Source organism: Triticum dicoccoides, chromosome 4B (genome assembly GCF_002162155.2).
Source record: "Triticum dicoccoides isolate Atlit2015 ecotype Zavitan chromosome 4B, WEW_v2.0, whole genome shotgun sequence".
Classification (NCBI taxonomy): Eukaryota; Viridiplantae; Streptophyta; class Magnoliopsida; order Poales; family Poaceae; genus Triticum; species Triticum dicoccoides.
The window spans coordinates 339,975,174-340,000,039 of NC_041387.1; positions in this window are offsets into that span (position 1 = coordinate 339,975,174).

Sequence of the window (24,866 nt, forward strand, 5' to 3'; positions counted from 1 at the left end):
TTAGTGATAAAGTAAAGCAATTACAGGGCGTTTGCATTTCATACAATAAAGCGACAACCATATGGCTCCTGCCAGTTGCCGATAACTCGGTTACAAAACATGATCATCTCATACAATAAAATATAGCATCACATCTTGACCATATCACATCACAACATGCCCTGCAAAAACAAGTTAGACGTCCTCTACTTTGTTGTTGCAAATTTTACGTGGCTGCTACGGGCTGAGCAAGAACCGTTCTTACCTACGCATCAAAACCACAACGATAGTTTGTCAAGTTAGTGCTGTTTTAACCTTCGCAAGGACCGGGCGTAGCCACACTCAGTTCAACTAAAGTTGGAGAAACAAACACCCGCTAGTCACCCGTGTGCAAAGCACGGCGGTAAAACCAGCCTCGCGTAAGCGTACGCGTAATGTCGGTTCGGGCCGCTTCATCCAACAATACCGCTGAACAAAAGTATGACATGCTGGTAAGCAGTATGACTTGTATCGCCCACAACTCACTTGCTCTACTCGTGCATATAACATCTACGCATAAAACCTGGCTCTAATTCCACTATTGGGGAACGTAGTAATTCCAAAAAATTTCCTACGGACACGCAAGATCATGGTGATGCATAGCAACGAGAGGGGAGAGTGTTGTCCACGTACCCTCGTAGACCAAAAGCAGAAGCGTTAGAACAACGCGATTGATGTAGTCGTACGTCTTCACGGCCCGACCGATCAAGCACCGAAACTACGGCACCTCCGAGTTCTAGCACACGTTCAACTCAATGACGATCCCCGTACTCCGATCCAGCAGAATGTCGGGGAAGAGTTCCGTCAGCACGACGGCATGGTGACGATCTTGATGTTCTACCGTCGCAGGGCTTCGCCTAAGCACCACTACAATATTATCGACGACTATGGTGGAGGGGGGCACCGCACACGGCTAAGAGATCAAGAGATCAATTGTTGTGTCTATGGGGTGCCCCCTCCCCCTTATATAAAGGAGTGGAGGAGGGGTCCGGCCAAGGGGGGTGGCGCGCCCTAGGGGGGGAGTCCAAACCCAACCGGGAGTAGGACTCCCCCTTTTCCTATTAGGAGAGGGAGAGGGAAGGAAGAGGGGGGAGGGAAGAAGGAAAGGGGGGGGGCTCCCCATTCGGATTGGGCTTGGGGGGGAGCCCCCTCCTTTGCTTCTTCTCCCTCCTTTCCACTAAGACCCAATAAGGCCCATATACCTCCCGGGGGGTTCCGATAACCTCCCGGAGCTCCGGTATTGTCCCAATCTCACCCGGAACCTTTTCGATCTCCAAATATAGTCGTCCAATATATCGATCTTTATGCCTCGACCATTTCGAGACTCCTCATCAAGTCCATGATCACATCCGGGTCTCCAAACAACCTTCGGCACATGAAAACTCATAAACTCATAATAAAACTGTCAACGAAACCTTAAGCGTGCGGACCCTACAGGTTCGAGAACTATGTAGACATGACCGAGACTCGTTTCCGGTCAATAACCAATAGTGGAACCTGGATGCTCATATTGGCTCCTACATATTCTACGAAGATCTTTATCGGTCAAACCGCATAACAACATACGTTGTTCCCTTTGTCATCGGTATGTTACTTGCCCGAGATTCGATCATCGGTATCCAATACCTAGTTCAATCAAGTTATCGGCAAGTCTCTTTACTCGTTATGTAATGCATCATTCCGTAACTAACTCATTAGCTACATTGCTTGCAAGGCTTGTAGTGATGTGCATTACCGAGAGGGCCCAGAGATACCTCTCCGACAATCGGAGTGACAAAACCTAATCTCGAAATACGCCAACTCAACATGTACCTTTGGAGACACATATAGAGATCCTTTTTAATCACCCAGTTACGTTGTGACGTTTGGTAGGACACAAAGTGTTCCTCCGGTAAACGGGAGTTGCACAATCTCATAGTTGTAGGAACTTGTATAAGTCATGAAGAAAGCAATATCAACATACTAAACGATCAAGTGCTAAGCTAACGGAATGGGTCAAGTCAATCACATCATTCTCCTAATGATGTGACCCTGTTAATCAAATGACAACACATGTCTATGGTTAGGAACATAACCATCTTTGATTAATGAGCTAGTCAAGTAGAGGCATACTAGTGACATTTAAGTTTGTCTATGTATTCACACATGTATCATGTTTCCGGTTAATACAATTCAAGCATGAATAATAAACATTTATCATGATATGAGGAAATAAATAATAACTTTATTATTGCCTCTAGGGCATATTTCCTTCATTAATATCTCTTAGTTTCCAATAGGACCCTGCTACCACGGGAGGGTAGGACAAAAGATGTCATGCAAGTTCTTTCCATAAGCACGTATGACTATTTATGGAATACATGATGCGACCCCCTATGTCATCGATACGGATCATGTAAAAGCAATCAAGGAAGAAATGGCAAGTACGCCGTGCATGCACTACGTCAGCGAGTTGGGACAATGAGAAGTCTGAAGAAAATGCCGACATTGCATCCAGTGCGTGCAACAGAAGGTCGATGTGAAAGAATTCCTACGGGCACTGACTACGATGCAAGTGCGTCTACAATACATTCATGTACATGTGTTTTCAATCAGGATGAGATGATTGTGCGAGGCAATGCATGGCGTGATCGTAAAAGTCAATACCAGCATAATTACAAGGGAAGGCACCGTGAAGATTGGAAAGAGGCATGCGTCCCTAGTCAATAGTTTTGGCATCTTGTGATCAGCTTGCCTAGTTAATTAGCGATTTGTTTAGATTAGAGAGAGAAAGAGTCCGCGTCTATGTTTCTTGTTAGTCTGGTTTTGTAACCAACTTAGGAATCGAGTCAGACCTGGTCACGTACGTGCCTGCGAGCACTATTTTAAAGGCCGAGGCTAGCCTTGTACGGGAGTTAGTTTTCTTTGGCTATTTTCCATCGAGGGATAGATCGGCAAGTCGGGGTATCTTCGAGCCGCCGCAGAATATTTGTTCATAGCTTTTGAGGCTTTGTGATTCTGGTTTGAGATTGATTCTAGAGTTTCAATTTCTGCTGATCTGCTGAAGATCGTCCACGTACTTCCTCTTTAGGGTGTGCGTGTTGTTTTCGTGGTGTATACATCTACAAGATCGCGAGCGCCACAACATTTTAGGTGACTTCGTACCGTGAAAGATTGGGCAAATTATTCGCGCGTTCGATATTTCTGTCGACGGTTGCATCAAGTGGTATTCAGAGCATGGTTGATCACGGTACAATTTTTTTTCCTGCTATTTGATTCAATTGTTTGAAAGATGGTGAACTCGCAGCATGAGAAATCTGATCATGAGGAAGGCGATGAACTTCCGGAGGATCTGGAGATAAGTGATGATTTGTGTATCCATCTGATATCGATCAAGGGATCCAACAAGAAGCTTGGGGAAAGGGTTGAGGAATTGTCTGCAAATATTGTAGGCGTCGAGGACAGGTTGAACGAGCGTCTGACTGCCAGCGACCGACAGCGCACTGATAGTCCACAGGTGGTGACCTAGAGTCTTAATCGGCTCACTGCAGCAGTTCAGCGTCTTCAAGCGAGAGATGTGGCACCTCGACAGTCCCACTCACCACGACGACGTCGTGACCGTGACAACGATGATGGTGGTGATTTTTCTGAGGATTCTGATGCCCATGGAGGCTTACCTCACCGACCACGGCATGATGCTGGGGCTCACCGCCATGTTGGGCGGGGCCGTGACTATGGCGGCAATGGTGCCCATGAGGATGATGGTTTGGGTCGAATCAAGATAACCATACCTGAATTCTCTGGACATTGTGCTGACCCGGGGAAATATTTGGAGTGGGAGATGCGAGTAAATCAGATTTTTGACGGTCACAACTACTCCGAAGAGAAGAAGGTTCGTGTTGCATCAATGGAATTTACAGAGTATGCTCTTGTATGGTGGGATAATAAGAACCGTACTCATGAGCGACCAACAACATGGGCTGACATGAAGCGAATCACGAGGGAACGTTTTGTGCCTGCTTACTACACTCGCCAGCTTCATAGTAGATTGCGTCGTCTGGTGCAAGGTACGAAATCAGTTGATGAGTACTATAAGGAGATGCAAGTTTTGATGATCTGTACAGCTGTGCGTGAGTCTGCGGAGGCGACCATGGTATGTTTATTTGAGGGGTTGGAAGAAAAGATTCGTGACCGTGTTGATTTAATGCAATATAGTGATATTCATGGGTTACTTCATCAAGCGGAGCGTGCTGAACATTGGGTATTGGAGAAGCAAGTTTCAGAGAATCGTCCGACTTACAATTGTGGGCGATGTGGTTCTTCTCCTATTGATGGTGGGTTTAGTGCTAAACCGACTCCTTATAAGTCGGGAAGCATTGAACAGAGCAAAGTGGCGGCTGCATCAAAGGAGGTTTCTCATGTTTCATCTAATGCGTCTTCATCTCATCATCGTAATATTATTTGCCACAAGTGTGGAGGACGTGGACACATGAAGCATGAATGTTCCAATCAACGAAGGGTTCTACTTGTTGATGCGGAATATATTTCAGAATCTGAAGATGAGACGCCTAAGATAGAGGATGGAATTGAAAGAGGTCGTGGTGATACCATACTATGTTATCCTCAAGATGATCCTGATATGGAGAGTTTGCTAGCACATAAGGTCCATCGAGATGTCAAGGCCATTGTTGAACAAGGATAGCCGCAGAGTATTTTTCAAACTGCATGTACCATCAAAGGAGAAGTGTGCAAACTGATAATTGATGGCGGCAGTGCTAGCAACATGATTAGCAAGGATGTGGTGGCGTCACTTTCTTTGCCAACTTGGGACATTCCAAAACCATATTATATTAAGTGGATCAATGATGTGGGCAGGGTGAAGGTTACTCACAGGGTGAAGGTCCCTTTTTCTGTTGATGGCTATGTGGATAAAGTGGCAAGCGACGTTATGCCACTGCATGTTTGTCATTTTATTTTGGGGCGTCCGTGGCAACATGATGTTAACGCTCTTCATCATGGGCGAACAAATAGATACAATTTTATGCATAAGGGTGAGTTCTATGCTATTCATCCAAAACATGCAAAGGATATAAAGTGTACCGTAGAAGTATTCAAGAAAAAGACCGCTAAACACGGTCGAAACCGAGGACAGTTTCTTCTCAAGGGAGGGAGGATGATGCTACCCCCTATGTCATCGCTACGGATCATGTTTATAAAAGCAATCAAGGAAGAAATGGCAAGTACGTCATTCCTGCACTACGTCAGCGAGTTGGGACAATGAGAAGTCTGAAGAAAATGCCGACATTGCGTCCAGTGCGTGCAACAGAAGGTCGATGTGAAAGAATTCCTACGGGCACTGACTATGATGCAAGTGCGTCTGCAATACATTCACGTACATGTGTTTTCAATCAGGATGAAATGATTGTGCGAGGCAATTGATGGCGTGATCGTAAAAGTCAATACCAGCATAATTACAAGGGAAGGCACCATGAAGATTGGAAAGAGGCATGCGTGCCTAGTCAATAGTTTTGGCATGTTGTGATCAGCTTGCCGTATTTTTATATTAGTTAATTAGCATTTTGTTTAGATTGGAGAGAGAAAGAGTCCGTGTCTATGTTTCTTGTTAGTCTGGTTTTGTAACCAACTTAGGAATCGAGTCAGACCTGGTCACGTACGTGCCTGCGAGCACTATTTTAAAGGCCGAGGCTGGCCTTGTACGGGAGTTAGTTTTCTTTGGCTATTTTCCATCGAAGGATAGATCGGCAAGTCGGGGTATCTTCGAGCCACCGCAGAATATTTGTTGATAGCTTTTGAGGCTTTGTGATTCTGGTTTGAGATTGATTCTAGAGTTTCAATTTCTGCTGATCTGCTGAAGATCGTCCACGCACTTCCTCTTTAGGGTGTGCGTGTTGTTTTCATGGTGATTGCATCTACAAGATCGCGAGCGCCACACCGTTTCAGGTGACTTCGTACCATGAAAGATTGGGCAAATTATTCGCGCGTTCGATATTTCTGTCGATGGTTGCATCAATACATGCCTACATTATATTTACGAACTGGAGCTAGTGCCGTATTGCCCTAGGTTATAACTATCTCATGATGAATATCATCCAATGAGTCACCCATCCAATGCCTACAAATTTATTATATATTGTTCTTGCTAAGTTACTATTGTTGCTACTGCTATCATTACTGCTATAATATCACTGCTATTACTATTACTGTTACCGTTACTATTGCTACTATCATCAAAACTATCATACTACTGTGCTACTAATCACTTTGCTACAGATAATTAATCACCAGGTGTGGTTGAATTGACAACTCGGCTGCTAATACCTTCAAATATTATTTGGCTCCCCTTGTGTCGAATCTATAAATTTGGGTTGAATACTCTACCCTCGAAAAATGTTGTGATCCCCTATACTTGTGGGTTATCAAGACCTTTTTTCCGGCGCCGTTGCCGGGGAGCATAGCTATATTTATTGAGTCACTTGGGATTATTATCATATTATCACTATGAAGAATCTGAAGGATGCTAAGACTATGATTTTCCCCTCAAAGACAAGGGGAGCTAAGGAACCGCCATCCAGTTCTGGTTTAGATTCACCTTCTGTTATAAGTAAACTTGCAACTCCGCAACATGATATTAATTCTGATATGTCGCAAGTTATTGATGATGCTACTTCTACTATGAATGCTACTCATGATGATGCTAGTACCTTGCCTGATGATGATGTGCCACTAGGTGAATTTCTTGATGAACAAATTGCTAGAGTAAGACAACATGATATTGTTGCATCTGATGATGAACTTGAAACTGAAAATACTGAAACACCTACTAGAACTAGTCCTCCTAGATATGAATTGCCAAAGGTACCAGAAGTTTATACTATGAGTGAGGAGGCAACTAGAGATATTCTTGCTTGTAAGGATAGAGATGATCTAGAGAAATTATTGTGCAAGTATAAAGAAAGATCTCTAAATGCTAAAATGAAATGTGATCCTGAGTTTGCTACTTCACCTATTGTTATTGCTACTGTCGACCCAGAGTTAATCAATTTGGTTGAATCTGATCCTTTCCATGGTTATGAAACTGAAACTGTTGTGGCACATCTTACTAAGTTGAATGATATAGCTACCCTTTTTGCTCATGATGAGAAGATTCACTATTATTATATTCTCAAGTTATTTACGTTCTCATTAAAGGGTGATGCTAAGGCTTGGTCCAATAGGCTTGCTCCTAGTTGTGTGCGTAATCCCCAGGATATGATCTATTACTTCTCTGAAAAATATTTCCCTGCTCATAAGAAACAAGTTGCCTTGCAGGAAATATTTAACTTTGTGCAAATTTAAGAAGAGAGTCTCCCACAAGCTTGGGGGAGGCTTCTCCAATTGCTTAATGCTTTGCCTGATCATCCTCTTAAGAAAAATGAAATACTTGATATCTTCTATAATGGACTAACCGATGCTTCTAGGGGCTTCCTAGATAGTTGTGCTGGTTGTGTTTTCAGAGAACGAACTATTGGGCAAGCTGAAGAATTATTGAATAACATATTGAAAAATTATGATGATTGGACTCCTCCTGAAGAACCTATTAAACACACTCCAAAGAAGAGGGGTATCTTATCTCAGTCCTGAAGATATGCAAGAGGCAAAGAAATCTATGAAGGAAAAAGGTATTAAGGCCGAGGATGTTAAAAATTTACCACCTATCGAAGAAATACATGGGCTTGAAGCACCACCACCACCTAAGGTGGTAGAGGTAAAATCTTTAATGAAATTCAATGATAGTGATGATCCTCATAATAAACATCCTAGTCAATGCCTTTACGAGTTTGATAATTACATTAGAAATCAAGATCACTTTAATGCAAATGTTATGAAACAATTGAAATACAACTCTGATATGATTGCTTGCTTAAGTGACTTGTTGTTTAGAATCTCAAATGATGTTAGAGGTGTAGGAAAACATGCCTCTATGGTTCAAACTCAATTAGAACAAGTTGCTAAATCTCAAAGAGAGTTGCTTGATGAAATGAACAATAATATAAGTGACTTTGCTGTTAGAGTAGCAACTAGAGGAGGTAAAATGACTCAGGTTCCACTTTATCCCGAGGGACATCCAAAGAGAATTGAACAAGATTCTCAAAGGAACAACACCACTGCACCTAGTTCTTATAAAAAGAAAAAGAAGAAGAAAAATGATAAGACTTTGCATGCCTCTAGTGAACCAGATGTAGAAAAACCTCCTGATAATGATAATGAAGTTTCTATCTCTGATGATGAAACTCAATCTGGTAATGAACACTCACCTTCTGATAATGAAAAAAGATAATGAGGAGGTTCAGAAAAACACTCAACCTAATGATAAAGAACCAGATAATGATGTTGAGATAGAATCAACGGTTGATCTTGATAACCCACAACCTAAGAATAAAAGATATGATAAAAGAGACTTTGTTGCTAGAAAACATGGAAAGGAAAGAGAACCATGGGTTCAAAAGCCTATGCCCTTTCCACCTAAGCCAACTAAAAAGAAAGATGATGAAGAATTTGAATGATTTGCTCAAATGATTAGGCCTGTCTTTTTGCGCACTCGCTTGACTGATATTTTGAAAATGCCTCCTTATGCAAAGTATATGAAAGACATCATCACTAATAAGAGAAAAATACCGGAAGCTGAAATCTCCACTATGCTTGCTAATTACACTTTCAAATATGGAGTACCTAATGAACTTGGAGATCCGGGAATACCAACTATACCTTGCTCGATTAAAAGAAATTATGTGAAAACTGGTTTGTGTGATTTGGGAGCTGGTGTTAGTGTTATAGCTTTCTCTTTATATAAAAGACTTGATTTGAATAAACTCACACCTACTGAAATATCTTTGCAAATGGATGATAAATCAACTGCCATACCTATCGGTATTGTGAGGATGTGCCCGTTGTTGTTGCTAATGTTACTATTTTGACTGACTTTGTTATACTTGAGATGCTCGAGGATGAAAACATGTCGATTATCCTTGGTAGAACCTTCTTGAATACTGCAGGGGCTGTTATTGGTTGCAATAAAAGCAAGATCACTTTTCATATCAATGGTAATGAGCATACGGTGCACTTTCCGAAGAAACAATTCCAAGTGAATGGTATTAACGTTATTGAAAAATCTCCGACAATCACTATTGGAAGTTTTCAACTACCTCTACCTACTGTCAAAAGGAAATATGAAATGCTTATTGTTGGGGACATTCATATCCCAATTGAGGTAACTTAGTGATTTACGAAAGTTCTTCGGTTTCATGCTAATCGGAAGTGGTTGTTAATAACACTTGATCAACCTTATTAATGGATCATTTTTGAGAGGTATGAAGTTGATGAGTTTAGTAGGCACTACCTTCTGTCCCTACGTTTTGTTTTCTGTTTTTATTAGTTAAATAAAATAAAATACCATGCTTTGTCTGTTTTTTGCTTTTTCCATGCAATTAAAAATGACCCAAAAATAAAAGTTCTTAGAATGCTCTGAAAACCCAATATGATTTTTTCTGAATATTTATGAATTTCTGGTGCAAATAATATCAGAGGGAGGTGCACCAGGTGGGCACAACCCACCTGGGCGCGCAGCACCCCCAGGCGCGCCCTGGTGGGTGCTTCCCACCTGGTGGGCCCCCTCACTTACTTCTTCCTCCCACACCACTCCATTCACCCAGAAAAAATCACCAACACACACACACTCTCTCTCTCTCTCTCGTGTTCTTGCTCCTGAGACCGCGGATTTCGATCTCTTTGCTCGAAGCTCCGTTTCCGAAACTATTTCGGGGATTTGTTGCTTGGTATGTGACTCCTCCATGTGTCCAATTAGTTTTTCTTTTAGTAGTTTATATTTAGAATAATTAGCTACTCTTGGTGCTGTTGTAGATGAGCTTGCATGTTGAATTCTTAGAGTTCTAAGTTGTTTGAATGCTTGCTATGGCCTATATACATCCCTATGAGTAGTTGCTATCAATTTTGTGAAGTTTTGTTACTAAATTTTTCATGGCCAAAATTTTTCAGAAAATTGTGCGCGAACATTATGAACATCTTTGGAAGGAGTTCTTCGAGGAGGAGATCCTCAAAGGCACCCTCTAGTAGCAGCTTCGTTCGCCGGTCATATGCTGAACCAAGCGAAAAATCCATTCGAAGAGCCACCACCAAAACGTGCTTATGTCCATGTGACGATTACATGGCGAGAGTTGGTATTAAGGAGGAATTTGAGCAACTAGTTCACAATGCCGAACTTGGTCCCTACATTTCAGATAAGTGCGACCAACGTCTCATCCTCACCGAATCATTTGTCGAAGAATTTAAATTCTTTCCTCGTGAGTCTAGGGTGTCTTTTAAACTTTATGATAATCCATTTACCATTTCTCTAGAAAGGTTTGCTCACTTATGTAAAATCCCATTTTGGGGTTTACTTGATGAGCCCCCTAGGTCTGAGTTTGAGTCATTCTTAACTAGCCTTTGCTTTGGTGAAACTAGGGGAGTGGCGCAAGGTAGAATAAAGAGCATACATTTTCCTACAATTCAGTACTTCGCATTATTTAATGGAAAATGCATAGTAGGCAAGCAAGACTGTAGTACACTATGTGCTCCATACTTGAGCCTCATACGTGCCACTCTCATCGGTGAAAAGGTTTATAATCTTGCAGCGATTGTTGCACGCAGACTGTAGCATAACGCTAGCAGTGGCTATTTTTATGGCAAAATTTATGCCACACGTTTAGCATGAGAGCTGGGTGTTTCACCTTTGCCCTTTGACCCTATCCTACCCACACAATATTTAGCTTTTGAGGCTTTAAAAAGCCATAAGATCCTCAAGGGAAAAATTCATGACTTCACGTATAACTTGTTGTTTAACCAAACTTCTATTGTGCACACATATTTGCTTGCGCCTGCTCTTCTTGACTATCACAGGAAGGGAAGATATTATGTTCCGGAGTGAGCTCACAATACAGCAATGGGGGCAGCACGGCGGGCTTAGGCATCAGCGCCGAGGGCCTCCGTGAGCTACCACACCAACTACCATCCAGGCTACTGACTGATTACCAAGTTAGGCCAAAAGCCTAAGCTTGGGGGAGTACGTCCACCGACATTACATTCATGATTCACACATTTCATTCCAGTTGTCGGTGTCCACACATTTTCATTGTACCATCCATGCTTAAATTATTTTTCTCGCTTTCTTCTTGTGTGTTTGAAAAACTATGAGAAAATCCCAAAAATATGTTTCTTGCTTCTTTTTTATTTTTCTTTCTAGTCTAAATTGTTGTAGCACTAAAAAGAAAACTCAAAAAGATTTCCTTGTTCTTCTTTTACTTGTTGGGAGCTTTCCCGTGTAAATACTTTTTCTCATTTTTGCTTTTCCCTTTTTCGTTTGCTTGCTTTCGAAAAACCAAAAACTCCAAAAATATATCAGTGTGTTTCTCTGAATTTCTTTTTCTTTTATCGAGTCATACTGAGGAGAAGACCACGATGAAAATCTTGAGTGGCTCTCATTTGCATTATTGTTGATCTAACAAAGAGACCATATTACCTGGTCTTCTCCTCCTGAATAAAATGTTTGTAGATTCCAGCATAGTCCATGGCACTCTTGCACTATTATTATTTCAAATTGTTTGGTTGTGCAAGTGAAAGGCAATAATGACGATATTAGATGAACTGGCCGTGGTAGAGAGAAACGGGTATGAACTCAACTTGTTCTATTTTTGTAAATATGTTTAACCTAGTATCCATGCTTCAGCCTATTATGATCAAACATGTTTGCAATGACAATTAGAGATTATAGTTTCTCATGCCATGCATAAGTAGCTAGGAGTGAATAATGACTTATCTTTGATATCAACATTGCGTTAAAATGATTGTGATGTAGTATGATGATATGGTATCCTCCTCTAAATGTTCGAGTGGCTTGACTTGGCACATGTTCATGCATGTAGTTGAATCAAATCCAACATAGCCTCTATGATATTTATGTTCATGGTGTTCATATCCTACTCATGATAGTTTCCAATGTTACTTATGCATAATGCATGTTCATAACCGATGTTGCTCTCTAGCTGGCCGCTTCTCAACCTATTTGCTAGCCTTCGCCTGTACTAAGTGGGAACTCTGCTTGTACATCAAAAAAACATGAAACCCAAGTTATTCCAAATGATTCCACCATGCCTACCTATATGCAGTATTACCCTTCCGTCCTAAGTAAATTTGCATGTGCCACCTCTAAAAACTTCAAATAAATATCCTTTTTGTGTGCTTGGATCGTTCATGGAACGACAGGAGGTAGTCGGTATCTTCCATGCTAAGCGGGTTATTCTCAGGTCGAGTGTTTATTCACTCGCCATCGCACGAGAAAAGGGCGGTAACAGGGATGCCTAGTCCCAAACTGCAAAAAGAAAAGAGCTTACAAATAATCAAACAAAAACTCCCAGTGGAGTCATAACCTTTACATTTCTGCTTGGGAACCGCCACTAGCGTGCTTAGCATGGAAGATATTGATAACTAATGGTCGTGAAGTGAATAAGAAGGGTGCATGTCTCAAAATTTCATTTACCTCTGTTTTAAAAACATGAGCTCTGGCAGCTCTGCAAATCACTGCTTCCCTCTACGAAGGGACTATCTATTTACTTTTATGTCGTGTCACCACCTTCTCAAATAAGCGCCAGAACCTTAGAGCATTGCTGTCATGCTGATGCATTGTGTATAGCTAATGTTGGGTGCATCATGACTGGCTCTTTTCTACCATGAATTACAATGTTTAGTTGCAGCTTGAACTTTGGGGGTGCTCTGCATTTATGTTTTGCGGTCTCAGAAAGGGCTAGCGAGATACCACTATTGTCATATTATATCATGGTTGTTTTGACAACATGTTGCTATTTGAGATATCTTATTATTGCTCTCTAGTTGATTATGTCATTGATGTGAGTTAATATATTTTTTAAGAGTTATTGTCGACATGGTTAGTTATAATCCTTGCTGAAAACCTGGGTGTTGTTTAAGCTTATTTATGAAACAAGAGCAAAAGAGTTCATAAAAGTTTTTCTTTTTCACTTTCTGTTTATCAACTGAATTGCTTGAGGACAAGCAAAGGTTTAAGCTTGGGGGAGTTGATATGTCTCCAACATATCTACTTTTCCTAATGCTTTTCATCTTCTTTTGGACTCTAATTTCATTTATTTGAATGAAAGTAACCTCGATCTGACGCTGTTTTCAGCAGAACTACCATGGTGTTAATTTTTGTGCAGAAATAAAAGTTCTCGGAATGGAACGAAACTTTGCGAGGATTTTTTATATCAAATAAGAGAATTTCTGAGCCATGATGGACTGAGGGGGGCACCTGGGTGCGCACAACCCACCAGGGCGCGCCAGCCCCCCCAGGTGCACCCAGGTGGGTGCTGCCCTCCTGGTGGCCCCGCTGACCCTCAAATCGACGCTATAAAATCCCATATTTCCAGAAAAAAATAGGGGAGAAAGAATTATTGCATTTCACGAGACAGAGCCGCCGCCAAGCCCTGTTCTTCCTCGGGAGGGAAGAACTGGAGTCCGTTTGGGGCTCTGGAGCGGGGGATCTTCGATCTTCATCATCACCAACACATCTCCATCGCCAATTCCATGATACTCCCCACCGGGAGTGAGTAATTCCTTCGTAGGCTCGCTGGTCGGTGAGGAGTTGGATGAGATTCATCATGTAATCGAGTTAGTTTTGTTAGGGCTTGATCCCTAGTATCCACTATGTTCTGAGATTGATGTTGCTACGACTTTGCCATGCTTAATGCTTGTCACTTTGGGCCCGGGTGCCATGATTTTAGATCTGAACCGTTAATGCTATCACCATTATATCCATGTTCTAGATCCGATCTTGCAAGTTATAGTCACCTACTACACGTTATGATCCGGTAACCCCGGAGTGACAATAGTCGGGACCACTCCCGATGATGACTGTAGTTTGAGGAGTTCATGTATTCACCGTGTGCTAATGCTTTGTTCTGGTTCTCTATGAAAAGGAGGCCTTAATATCCCTTAGTTTCCAATAGGACCCCGTTGCCATGGAGGGTAGGACAAAAGATGTCATGCAAGTTCTTTCCATAAGCACATATGACTATTTATGGAATACATGCTTGCATTATATTTACGAACTGGAGCTAGTGCTGTATCGCCCTAGGTTATAACTATCTCATGATGAATATCATCCAATGAGTCATTGATCCAATGCCTACAAATTTATCATATATTGTTCTTGCTAAGTTACTACTATTGCTACTGCTATCGTTACTGCTATAATATCACTACTATTACTGTTACTGTTACCGTTACTATTGCTGCTATCATCAAAACTATCATATTACTGTGCTACTAATCACTTTGCTGCAGATAATTAATCTCCAGGTGTGGTTGAATCGACAACTCAATTGCAAATACCTTTAAATATTCTTTGGATCCCCTTGTGTCGAATCTATAAATTTGGGTTGAATACTCTACCCTCGAAAACTGTTGCGATCCCCTATACTTGTGGGTTATTAACGGCCGCGTCAACCTCGAATGATAATATAACAACATGGAACAAGCAAAAATTACAGATACATTGGAGACGTATCAACATTCCCAAGCTTAATTCCTACTCGTCAATATGGAATGCTGCCTAACATGTTTGTCACATATTCTTTTCTAGTCAATAAACAATTCTAGCTGCAGTGACCGTTAGATGTTAATACAATGGACATGCTGCATCCAACCTCTCGTCTTCTTGCTCCAGCCACCCAAATGAGCAGCTGCCGTACCGCCTACTCTAGCCTCCCGTGGCCGGCTATGCTGCCACACAGGCCTCACCGCCTAACCATACTACCACCGGCCAGGCCTTCCCTCTACTCACCCACACCCTCTGTTATTCTCCAGTGATGACAGCTTTACACCGCAGCCGAACCAGTGAACCCTCGTACTCCTCTCCGGGTGGGCATCCACCTACCTCATCTTCCCTGCCTCCATGTTGTTCCCTTCCTAGGCCTCGCTGTCGTCCACTGCCATCATTCTCTTGGCACAGCATGGTCAACGGGTTAATGAACGACAATCATCGGAAGAGGACTTTAGTCGGTGAGGCTGATAGCTAGATCCACCAGCCACATCTTTGAGCACAAGGAAGTGCCTCCATATTACGTGAAAAAAATGATTCCTCCCCCTACAGCTGGGACCCACTAGCTATAGGTTCACACGAAAGGAAGTGCGTCCTTCTCCTCCCTTATAGCTGGGACCTACCTGTTCGAAGCGTACATAGCGTTGTCTGTCTGGTCGCGAGCGTGTACGCATATACTGGTCGATTGGTCTCTCTGCAACGATGAACCGTGGCCGAGCAAGCAGTGGCACATGTAGTAGTAGAGCCCACGACGTAGCAGTTCATCCCTTCTAAATTGTGTACACGTACGTACATCCACATGCCAAAAATACGTCCAAGTATGTACATACGGGTGGGGTCTCGAATGCCTACTCACACATATGTACGACCAGGGCCTGTGTACATGGAGAGGCAGCGGATGACAGCAATGGCATCCCATTCATCGGTAGCCAACCGACAGGGTTGGAATGGAGAAACTGCGTCGTGTTCATCGGGAGGCAATGAAATGCATCCTATTCATTGGGAGCCAACCGTCTTGGACGGAACAGCTGAAACGAGGCCTGGCATACTGCAGAATGGAGGAAACGCCCTTCTGATTGACCGCCTACGGTTGAAACGGGATCCTGTTGGTTGGGAGGGGTCTGGCATATCGCAAAACGGAGGAAACAAACTTCTGTTCCAGAACCTATGGTTGAAACGGGGTCCCGTTCATCGGGAGGGGTGTGGCATACCGCAAAACCGAGAAAACAAACTTCTGTTGGAGCGCCTACCGTCGAAACATGGTCCTGTTCATCTGGAGGGGTATGGCATGTGCAAAACGGGGCTCCACGGGCTACTGTTCATCCAATGTCGACTTCCTCAAGTCTCCACCTGCTACTGTTCATCCACCATGTCTTCCTCCTACCTCCACCAGCTACTGCTTATCCACGAGCTACTATTCATCCAGCCTCCATCGGCTACTATTCATAGAGCCTCATGGGGTCCTGTTCATCCACCCCCAACCGGCTGGGGTGTGGAGGCCTCCTCAGGGTCTTGTTCATCCAGTGGCAATGGCCTACTACCACGGGATCCTGTTCATCCAACCCCCATCGGGAAGTGTTCATCCACAACCAACCAATCGGCCCAACTCACCACATCTTGACTCGTTCTATGTACTGCATGCATGGTAGCAACGATCATTGTTCATCGAGAGGCAACCCAGCATCGGCTGGCTACGTCTCGCATGTGGGCTCGATCAGCTTCAATAAGCAGTAGTGATCGATCGCTTGGGTTTAGTTAGTAGTAGCAGCGAACAAATCGCTCGGGTTCAGTCAATAGCAGCAGTGAATAAGTCGCTCGGGTTCAGATCGACCACTCGGGTTCAGTAACATAGCTAGTGCGATCGCTCGGGTTCAGTTAGAGCCAAAGCCTCACACACACATGTGTACAAGAGAGAAACACGCAAACCACAGTGCATCGCTCGGCCCTGACCACCCACCTGTAACTCGGAACTCCCCGATATTTTCCTCGCCCTTGCTTCTACCATGTTTTTTTCCGTCATGGATAGATCAAAGAATGTCATGCAGTTGCGTCTCTGGCCCGCCCAGGACGAAAAGCCCATTTTCTATCATGTGTTTTTGTCATAGAAGTAGGGGCCCAACACATCTATGATAATACATGTTTTTGTCACAATTATCGTCATAGAAGTGTCATAAGCATGACAGAAAAACTTTCCGTTCGGGCCAAAATGTCACAGATGTGTCTTTTTTTGTAGTGTGGGTCGGTTCATTGCATATGTTAAGGTCTGTATGAACTCTAGTGATTAGGTTAGGCTGTAAGCTGTGTCGACCTTCTGGCATTTGTGGCAGGAGGTTCGCGTACCTTGAATACAACCCCCATACTTGTACTTGGAAGGGTCACTGGATGTAGCTCTTACTACTGAGCTGTGGGGAGGTCCAAAAAACGATGTAGCCCCCGAGTCGGAAGTAAGGAGATCTCTCATACCATATGCAAAGAGTTCCAAGGGGGTTTTAGTACATTATGATTTGTGTACTTCATTTAGTGATCATATAGTGCAACAAAATAGAAGCTCTTGTGTAACAAATCACTTTATTGCCTATCTGGTATATGACCAAACTAACTATGATTATTCCACGAAGTCTTACTTATAAAGGGAAGTTCATGCTTTAAATGTAAATAACGAGTATGAAATTTACTGCTTGCAGCTGTGCCGCGGGGGCCTCACTGGTTGTTCGTGCTTCTCTGACCTACTAGTTTTTGTGGGCTGGGAGGTCTACCAATAGGTGTTAGTCCTCCGCCAAAGTGGTTCTTGCGGGCGTTCCACTTGGTCGAGGTATATCTCTTCTGTTGGGCTCACAAGGGGTCGCTGCTCCCAATTGTACTTTGGGAATTTTCTGGCTTTTGGTGCTCGCCAGACCTCCTTGTGATTTATTCCCCATTCCACGAGCTCGTCGAGTTTGCCTTTTTCGACCTGATAGCTTGTAAGGGGTAGCTGTGAATGGTGATGGTGCCGCGTGGGCCTGGCGTCTTCATTTGCATGTATGTGTAGTATGGGACGACCATGAACTATGCGAAAGTTGGTCGCCCTAGGACGGCGTCGTAGCCCCCAGAAAAGGGGACCACCTCGAAGCTCATAAGCTCGCATATATGATTGATGCCTTCGTTGAAGATGATTTACAACTTTATCTCTCCCACTGGTTGTGCCTTTTGCCCTGGGATTATGCCTCCAAATTCCATGTTGGAGGGTCGTAGGGCCTCCATCGGTATGTCCAGCCGTTCTAAAGTCCTTATGTATAGTATGTTTATCCCGGAGCCCCAGTCCATCGGTATTGCTGCGACATAGTGGCCTCCGATGACTGAGTTGAGGACAAGTCGTAGGCTTCCTGGCCTATGAAAAAAGGATGGGTGATCGTACTGGCCGAAGGAGATTGTTTGTTCAGACCATGCGAGGTACTTGGAGTCCCTCCTATTCCTCGTGTGGTGATGTCGGCATGCCATCCCTGAGCAACGTTGCACCTCAGTGATCATGTCGACTCTTTGGACGTCTTTGGGGAAGGCTCGCTAGGTTTCTCCGTGGCTTGTTGCTCGGGGTTTGCCGCTGGGGCTAGTGGAGCCGTGCTATTACCGCCCTCATTGTGTGTAGTGTTAGGGTTATTCGTTTTGCGGAGGAGCTACTCATTGAGTCTGCAGTGTCTTATCGAATGCAAGGCCTTGTGGTTTTCATATTTGTGGTACACATAGGGCCCGTTCATTATCTCATCGTATTTGCGGATATTGTGTTTTGGCTTGCCATTCCATCGTTGCCTCTTTCCATCGGCCTCGTCTGTTTTGTTGGACACTGCGCCGAGCTCGGAATCTTGTTCTTCCTTGCGCTTGTGGTCCTCTACATTCTTCAAGCTTATGCTCTTTGGGGCCTCGGCCCCTGTTGGCTCAGTAGTTTTGGCTCCTAGGAGAGGTCGGCGACCGACCTGAGCTAATTCTTCTCCGGTGGCGAAGTCCTTGGTGACCTTCATCATAGCGGCTAGGGACGTCAACTTGCCTTCTCCTCTCTTTTTCCCAAGCTTGAGCCAAAACAAAAGGTCCTGGGCACCGTTGACAAATGCTTTTATGATTGTTTCGTCCGAAATGCTTGATAGTGTGTTTTTCTTCTTGAGCCAGCACACGACGTAGTAGTGGATGGACTGCTTGTCTTCTTGGATGATGTTGTGGAGGTCGGTGATACTTGTGAGCTACGTTGGGATTTCCCCGAAGAGGAGAGGATGATGTAGTACAATAGAAATAAGTATTCCCCTTAGTTATGAAACCAATGTTAGCAATCCAGTAGGAGAACCAAGCAACGACTCGTAACATCACCTGCACACAAACAACAAATACTTGCAACCCAACGCGAACAAGGGGTTGTCAATCCCTTGACGGTCACGAGCAAGACTAAATTGTATAGTTTTTGATACATAGATCGGACAAAAATACAAAATAAATAAAATAAACAATAGAAAATTGCAGCAAGGTATTTTTTGTTTTAATATATGTTAAAAGATAGACCCGGAGGCCATAGTTTTCACTAGAGGCTTCTCTCTTGAAAATAGCATACGGTGGGTAAACAAATTACTATTGGGCAACTGATATAAAAGCAAATAATTATGACGATATCCAAGGCAATGATCATGTATATAGGCATCACGTCCAAGACAAGTAGATAGAAACGATTCTGCATCTACTACTATTACTCCACACATCGACCGCTATCCATCTAGTGTATTAAGTTCATGGGAAAATGGAGTAACACCTTAAGCAAGATGACATGATGTAGACAAGATAAACTCACGTATGAAATGAATCCCATCTTTTCACTCTTAATAGCAACAATACATATGTGTCAGGTCCCTTTCTGTCACTAGAACTAAGCACCGTAAGATCGAACCCATTACAAAGCACCTCTTCCCATGGCAAGATAAATCAATCTAGTTGGCCAAACCAAATCAATAGCTCGAAGAGGAAATACAAAGATATAATAATCATGCATATAAGATTTCAGAGAAAACTCGGATGATATTCATGGATAGATCTGATCATAAACTCACTATCCATCAGATCCCAACAAACACACTGCAAAAAGTCATTACATCAAATAGATCTCCAAGAACATTGAGGAGAACATTGTATTGAAGATCAAATCGAGAGAAGAAGCCATCTAGCTACTAACTATGGACCCATAGGTCCGTGGTAAACTACTCACACATCATCGGAGGGGAAGCAAGGATGATGTAGAGCCCCTCGGTGACCAAATCCCCCTCTGGCAAAGTGCCAGAAAAAGTCTCCAGATGGGATCTCGTGGTTCTGGAACATGCGGCAGCGAAAAAAAGTATTTCATAGACTCCTCTATTGGTTTCACAATTTTAGAGAATTTATGGAGGCAAAGCCAGGTCAAACAATGCCTTGTGGGCCCCACAAGCCACCAGGGTGCCCCCTGGTGCCCGGTTGGCCCACGCTTCATTGTTTGGTCTTCTCCCGAAGCTTCTAGTGTCTCTTTTGTCCAGAAAAAATCTTCAAAAAGTTTTGTCGCATTTGGACTTTGTTTGGTACTGATATTCTAAGAAACAAAAAACAACAACTGGCACTAAGCACTAAGTTAATAGGTTAGTCCCATAAAATGAAATATAATTGCTTGAAAGTGTATATAAAATATCCAAGATAGATAATATAATATCATGGAACAATAAAAAATTATAGATATGTTAGAGTCGTATCAAGCATCCCAAAGCAATTCATGCTCGTCCTCGAGTAGGTAAGTGATAAAAATAGAATTTGTTATGTGGAATGCTACCTAACATATTCATCATATATTCTTTTCTTTTGTAGCATGGATATTTTGACTTGAATGATTCAAAGAAATAGTCTATAATTCGACATGAAGACATCAATACTCAAGCATACTAACAAGCAACCATGTCTTTCAAAATATCAATGCCAAAGAAAGTTATCCCTAGCCCATTATGCTCAATCATTGTTCCATTCATGAAACACACTCAACATTAGCTACATCCAATGCAAAAGTGTGACAATAGTGCTCTCTATTTGGTGTTCTATAAGAGAAGATGGAGACTCAAACTAAAAATGAAAATTACATAAAAGTAAATAGATAGGCCCTTCGCAGAGGGAAGCAGAGATTTGCTAGAGGTGCTAGAGCTCAAGGCTTAAATTAGAGATAAAATTGTTTTAAGAAGCATGCTTTTCCTCTCAACGAAAACAACCGAGAATTCCCAATATCTTCCATGCTAGAAAAATCATAGGCGGTTCCTAAACAAAAAAATTAAAGTTTATTTCCTTTCCACCATTCTTTCACAATCCATGGCTAGCCGTATCCACAAGTGCCTTCCATACCAACACTTTCCAAGGAATTTATTATCATATTTTTTTCATTTCGGGACTAGTCATCCCTATTACCCGCCACACTCATGTGCAATAACAAGTGAATAAACACTTATCGTGAGAATAAAATACCTAGCATGGAAAATATTGGCCACCCCCTGCCGGTTCATGAGCGGTATGGGCACACAAACCAGAAATTAATTTTGAAATATTAGAGTTGGCACATGCGAATTTACTTGGAACGACATGGAAATACCGCATATAGGTCCGCACGGTGGACTCATTTGGCACAACTTTGGGTTTAAGGAGTTAGATGCACAAGCAACATTCCCACTTAGTACAAATGAAGGCTAGCAAATAGATTGAGAAGCGACCAACCAAAAAGCAAAAATGGTCATAAGCATGCATTGAAAATAACTAACAATGAATAATGCACCATAAGTAGGATATTAGTTCGTTGCATAACTATTGACTTTATGTGAATGCATAGAGAATCACAAACCCTAACACCAATATTGTTACTAAAGCACAATTACTCACTAACATGACTCACATATTACTATCTCCATATCACAAAACTATTGCAAGGAATCAAGTTTATCATATCCGATGATCTATATGAAAGTTTTTATTATATCCCCCTTGGATATCCAACACTTTGGGACCAAATTGATATCTTATGCACATTACCATTGCTATTATCAACTCTCGAAATGATTTAAGTGAAGCATGATAGTGCAAATATTTCTTTAAAATTTACTTTTTATCAACTCTCGAAATAGTATAAGTGAAGCACAAGAGTATATTTCTTTAAAATATAACCACCGCCGTGATCAAAAGGACATAAGTGAAGCACTCGAGCACCTGCCCAGCTCAAAAGATTTAAGTGAAGCACATAGAGTATTCTAACAAATCATGATAAGCGTGTGGCTCTCTCAAATAAGTGTGTTCCATAGATATGATTGCGACAAACTAAAAAGCAAACAAAGCAAAGGCTCATATAATACAAGATGCTCCAAGCAAAACTCATGATATGTGACGAATAAGTCACACCGATCTAGCATGTAACACATCATATTACTTTGTGGCTGAGGGAGTCCTGGACTAAGGGGTCCTCAGGCGTCCGGGCTATGCAAGCTCGGGCCGGACTAATGAGCCGTGAAGATATGAGATTAAAGACCTTTCCCCATGTCCGGATGGGACTCTCCTTTGCATGGGTGGCAAGCTTGGCATTCGGATCATGCACCTTCCTTTCTACGTAAACCGACTCTGTACAACCCTAGATCCCTCCGATGTCTATATAAACCGGAGGGTTTTGTCCGTAGGACAAGAACAATCATACAGGCTAGACATCTAGGGTTTAGCCATTACGATCTCGAGGTAGATCAACTCTTGTAACCCCTATATTCATGAAAGTCAATCAAGCAGGAAGTAGGGTATTACCTTCATTAAGAGGGCCCAAACCTGGGTACACATCGTGTCCCCTGCCTCCTGTTACCTTTGTTCCTTAGACGCACAGTTCGGGACCCCCTACCTGAGATCTGCCGGTTTTGACACCAACATAGGTGCTTTCATTGAGAGTTCCACTATGTCGTCGCCAGAAGGCTCGATGGCTCCATCAATCATCCACAACAATATCATCCTGAGGGAGACTTTTCTCCCCGGCCAAATCTTCGTATTCTGCGGCTTCGCACTGCGTGCCACTTCAATTGGCCATCTGGAGCAGATCGACAGCTACACCCCTGGTCATTAGATCAGTTTTGGAAACCTAAACTATGTCGCTGATATCCGAGGAGACTTGATCTTCCAAGGGTTCAAGGCCTCAACCGCAGCTCTGGCCTTAGATCCGGAACACCTCATCGAGTCCAAAGACGGGAATTTAGAGCCCGATGGACTCTCCGCAGCCGTAGAGCTCAACACCGGAGATACGGAGGGGATCGTTTCACCGACAGGACTGGAGTTATACCAGGCTCCCTTCATCAACACAAAGCCGGACTCCTCCCCGAACACCAGATCCGAACTCTCGAGGTCCGTGTTACGCGAGCTCATCCTGGGAACTCCTGTCCCGCCCTGCTCCACGGACTCTCGCTCCCCTGTCCAAACCTCACTCTTAAACGAGGCCCTGGACTTAATGCGATCTCTCGCCATTATATAAGGATCACTGCCAAACTACGCCCAGCCCTCACTAGGGGCTGAGAGCGGGGAATTTCACGTCCCACCCACCACCCACTTCATAGCCACTATCGAGGATCTAACCAACACGCTCGACTACGATTCCGAAGACATCGATGGTATGGATAATGATACCAGAGATGACAAGAGCCATAACCCACCGTTCACCGGACGCTGGACGGCCACTTCCTCGTATGACGTGTACATGGTGGACACACCGAAAGAGGATGATGGCGACAATGGAAAGAATCTAGAGGATGAACCTGCTGAAGCACCTACGAAGCGTCAACGTCAGTGGCGCCGATCAAAACTGCGCCGTAAAAAAGACAACAATACCGGCACCGGAGACAATAACACCTCGGATAACGCCGAAGACCAAGACGCTCCTGTCGAGCCAACATCCGAATAGGATGATTGGGAAGAGGGGCAAGTCAACCCCGATGATCTTATCAGGAACAAGGGCTCGGAGGATAGTAACTACCTACCGACCTCCGAAGAGGATGAGAGCCTTGGCGATGAAGACTTCATCATACCAGAGGGCCCCCTCAAACATGAGCGCTTTAAGAGACGACTAATAGCCACAACAAGAAGCCTGAAAAAGAAGCGACAGCAACTTCAAGCCGATCAGGATTTACTCAATGACAGGTGGACTAATGTCCTGGCAGCCGAGGAATACGGCCTCGAGCGCCCAAGTAAGAGTTACCAAAAGCACAGGTTACTCTCCCAATTCGACGATGGGGTCCCAGAGCCTATACCCACAACGTGTAATGCGGCTGACGGGCCTGACCGACCACCTCGTGGCAGGGATAGAGCGGCAACCAAGACGAACACCAACCTGTGCCACCTCGCCCTAGAGGCAGAGAAACAACTAATGCAGGGTACACGCACGACCTGCGATAGGACCTAGACAATAGAGCCGGTCATACTAGATCAATTTATGGATCAAGGGGGCTGAGGGAGTCCTGGATTAGGGGGTATCCGTACAGCCGGACTATATACTTTGGCCGGACTATTGGATCGTGAAGATACAAGACTCAAGACTTCATCCCGTGTCCGGATGGGACTCTCCTTTGCGTGGAAGACAAGCTTGGCGATTCGGATGTTAGATCTCCTTCTTTGTAACCGACTCTGTGTAACCCTAGCCTCCTCCGGTGTCTATATAAACTGGAGGGTTTAGTCCGTAGGGCAAGAACAATCATAATCATCATAGGCTAGCTTCTAGGGTTTAGCCTCTAGATCTTGTGGTAGATCTACTCTTGTAATACTCATATCATCAAGATCAATCAAGCAGGAAGTAGGGTATTACCTCCATCGAGAGGGCCCGAACCTGGGTAAAACATCATGTCCCCTGCCTCCTGTTACCATGAGCCTTAGACGCACAGTTCGGGACCCCCTACTCGAGATCTGCCGGTTTTGACACCGACATTGGTGCTTTCATTGAGAGTTCCTCTGTGTCATTGCAGCAAGGCTCGATGGCTCCTTCAATCATCAACAACGCGGTCCAAGGTGAGACTTTTCTCCCCGGATAGATCTTCGTGTTCGGCGACTTCGCACTGCTTGCCAATTCGCTTGGCCATCTGGAGCAGATCGACAGCTACGCCCCCGGCCATCAGGTCAGGTTCGGAAACTTGAACTACACGGCCGATATCCGCGGAGACTTGATCTTCGACGGATTTGGGCCTACGCC